Raw genomic sequence first — 3,065 nt, 5'->3', positions numbered from 1 at the left:
TAATAAAATAAAATAAAAAAAATTAAAAAAAAACAACCAACTTATATACAAATTAACTCACAATGCAAACATACAAAAAAGCCAGTATAAAACAAAATACAAAAGAAGTAAGCATAAACCTAGCTTAGAAAGATAAATGGAAAACTATTAGAATGGTAAACAGCGCTTTCCCAGGCTGGTCCCAGCGCTGTGGTCCCTGCAAAGAAGGGTGGTGAGAATAAAGGCTGTTCTGCCATCAATGATGTGGTGACCAAGCGCATTCATGGAGTGGGATTTAAGAAGCGAGCTCCTCGGGCCCTCAAGGAGATCTGGAAATCTGCCATGAAGGAGATGGGAACACCTGATGTTCGCATTGACACCAGGCTTAACAGAGCTGTCTGGGCCAAAGGAATAAGGAATGTCCCACACCACATCTGTGTACAGTTGTCCAGAAAACGTACTGAGGATGAAAAGTCCCCAAACAAGCTATAGACACTGGCTACCTACGTGCCTGTCACCACTTTAAAAAATCTACAGACCGTCAATGTGGATGAAAACTAATAGCTGATGGTCAAATAAAGTTATAAAACTGTCAAAAATTTAAAAAAAAAAGGTCAACAGCAATGAGCAAAGGTACAGTTTTTACTCAGCTGCTAACCAAGAAGTTGGTGGTTCAAAACCAGCAGCTGCATCTTGGAGAAAGATGAGGTAGTCTGCTTCTGTGAAGACTACAGCCCTGCAAGCCTCATGGGCAATTCTACCCTGTCCTCTGGGGCCCCCAGAGTCAAACTGCACAGCAGTGTTTGGTGGTGAGCAGGGCAGTGCTGGGGGCAGAGACGGAGAAGCCTTTTCTAGGGCTCCACTCTAGTCATTATAGGAAACATGCACACGCTTCACACAAAGGTACAATTGAATGGGGAAAAAGAGCAAATCCTGACACTGAAAAGCGGTGGAATCAAAAGAATCTAATTGTCAAGCTGGCAGCAAGCAACATACATGAGTGATTTTGGGTGAAATTTGAACAAAGTGCTTTCTAAGTCTATAATGACATATATTCCAAGGATGGGAACACCTGCGAAGAATACGCTCCCTGAGTAGCTTTACTGCTAGTAAGGGGAGTGAGATGCTGAGTCAGAAGAGACCGGGGGTGGGGTGGTGTGTGTGTGTGTGTGTGTGTGTGTAGCCTGTAGGGAGCCGTGTTGCTACCCAAATGCGACTGCCCTCTGCTCAGTGGAACCCACCAGAGGCTCCAAAGGAGAGTGACGGGCAATCTCTTCCCGTGCAATTTACAGCCTCCAAAAACCTGTGCAAAAAGCGTCTATGGCCCCAACTGAGAGGAAAGGAGTGAGGAAAGGCAGGAGGAGGAGGCACGGAAATAAACGCAGTTTTCTGAGCATTCAATCCAGTCATTTCTTTTTTACTTAAATAAATGTTATTTATTTATTTTTATTTTAAGGAAAGTTTATAGAGACTTAGGGTTTCCAGACATTCACTGTTGCACTTTTCTCCCTGCCCTCCTCCCTATTCACTCTTCTCAAAAAGTAAAAGAAAAACTTTCATTGTTATGCAATCCCTCCCCTCGAGTCCACTCCACTGTGCAGCCTTCATTCTGGACTCCTGTCATGACAATAACACCTAATCATATATGCCTTTGAAACAGTTCTCTCCCTCATCTGTTTCAATACAGTATACATCATTCCTCCCCTCCTTCTCTGTCCTCCCTCAACCCAGATGTCAGTCCCATTCTACAACGGTGGCCCTACAATCCAGTCATTTTTCAACTGCAGTGAAAATACAAATATCATTCACCAGAACAACTTCCACAACACATCATAGATTATATTCTTCATGTTAGGTCTCCATTAATGGCAGCCTTTCCCCCAAATATCCCACCATCATGAACAGAAACTCAACGTTCTCCAGCATTCATTCAGTTTTACAGATAACTTTCAAATCTTTCTCATTAAATGAAAGACAGGTTAGGGAATTCCAAATGCTTGTGATTCCTTGTGGGCCATATCCCAGTGTTTCGGAATTGCTGTTGTTATCTGCCGTCAGGTTGACTACAACTCACAGCGACCCTGTGCACGGCAGCTCTGAACCCTGCTCTATCCTGAGCCAATCTCACAGTCTCTAACACACCTGCCCCTTATAAACGAAAAGCCAAACTTCTACCCTTAGCAACCAATTCCAGCCCTAGTAACCATGAGGGACAGAGAACTGCACTATACGCTTCTCAGCCCAGGCTTCAGGGAGCAGCCTGCCTCATCCTTCTCCCAGAGAGCAGCTGGTGGGTTTAAACCGCTAACCTTTTCAGTTAACTGTTGGGCTATTAAGCCACCAGAGTGCCTGAACCCCTCCAGTTTAACACAAGTATCTGCCACTACCTGAATTCTTTGTAAAGTCAAGAAGTCATAAACCACATTCAGATATAGCATGTTTTTCCAAGACCAGTGGATTCCAGTGTCGATGAGAACGGATCTGACGGTATGAGGATGACCTGGAGGCTGACCCTGGTGACTGTGGTGAGAAGGGCCTGACGGGCAAGGAGCAGGAGGAACAAAGTGAGGGGTCAATGAGAAGGTAGGGTTGCGGCTGGCCTAAGAGGGCAGAGAAGGACTGATCAGATTCTGCTGACACTCTGAAGTTAGAACTTGCAGAACTTGTTGGGAAACAGGAAAGCCAAAGATAACATCCACCTTGTGAGGTGATCACTCAGCTGCATGGACCTTCTCTTAGCTGAGAACAGAGTGTGAGTGGGCCAGCGGCTGGGCTGGGGCCAGTACAGCACTGGGCACGTGAACTCTGAAGTGTATACTACAAATCCAAGCAGAGATGGGTCACGTAGGCAAACGGGCAAAGCAATAGAAAACTAACAATCTAAAATGGGCACAGGATATGAACAGACACTTCACCGAAGACGACATTCAGATGGCTAACAAGCACATGAAGAAATGTTCAAAATCCCTAGCCCTAAGAGAGATGCAAATTAAAACAATTATGAGATATCATCTCACCCCAGTCAGAATAGGAAAATTTAACAGAACAGCAAGCAACAAATGCTGGCGAGGTTGTGGAGAAACTGG

General features: G+C 44.9%; 1 protein-coding gene and 1 pseudogene across 1 annotated transcript in view; one reads left to right on the top strand and one right to left on the bottom strand.

Moving 5' to 3' along the window:
- Nucleotides 1–540, top strand: part of LOC102876241 — a 1,645-nt pseudogene extending 1,105 nt beyond the window's left edge.
- The window catches only part of BRCA2 (breast cancer 2, early onset), a 74,971-nt gene that overhangs the window by 29,325 nt on the left and 42,581 nt on the right, over nt 1–3,065 (bottom strand). The window lies entirely within an intron of this gene.

Source organism: Elephantulus edwardii, unplaced genomic scaffold (assembly GCF_000299155.1).
Source record: "Elephantulus edwardii isolate Elephantulus edwardi_28Jun2011 unplaced genomic scaffold, EleEdw1.0 scaffold00004, whole genome shotgun sequence".
Classification (NCBI taxonomy): Eukaryota; Metazoa; Chordata; class Mammalia; order Macroscelidea; family Macroscelididae; genus Elephantulus; species Elephantulus edwardii.
This window is presented reverse-complemented; position numbering and strand designations above follow the sequence as displayed.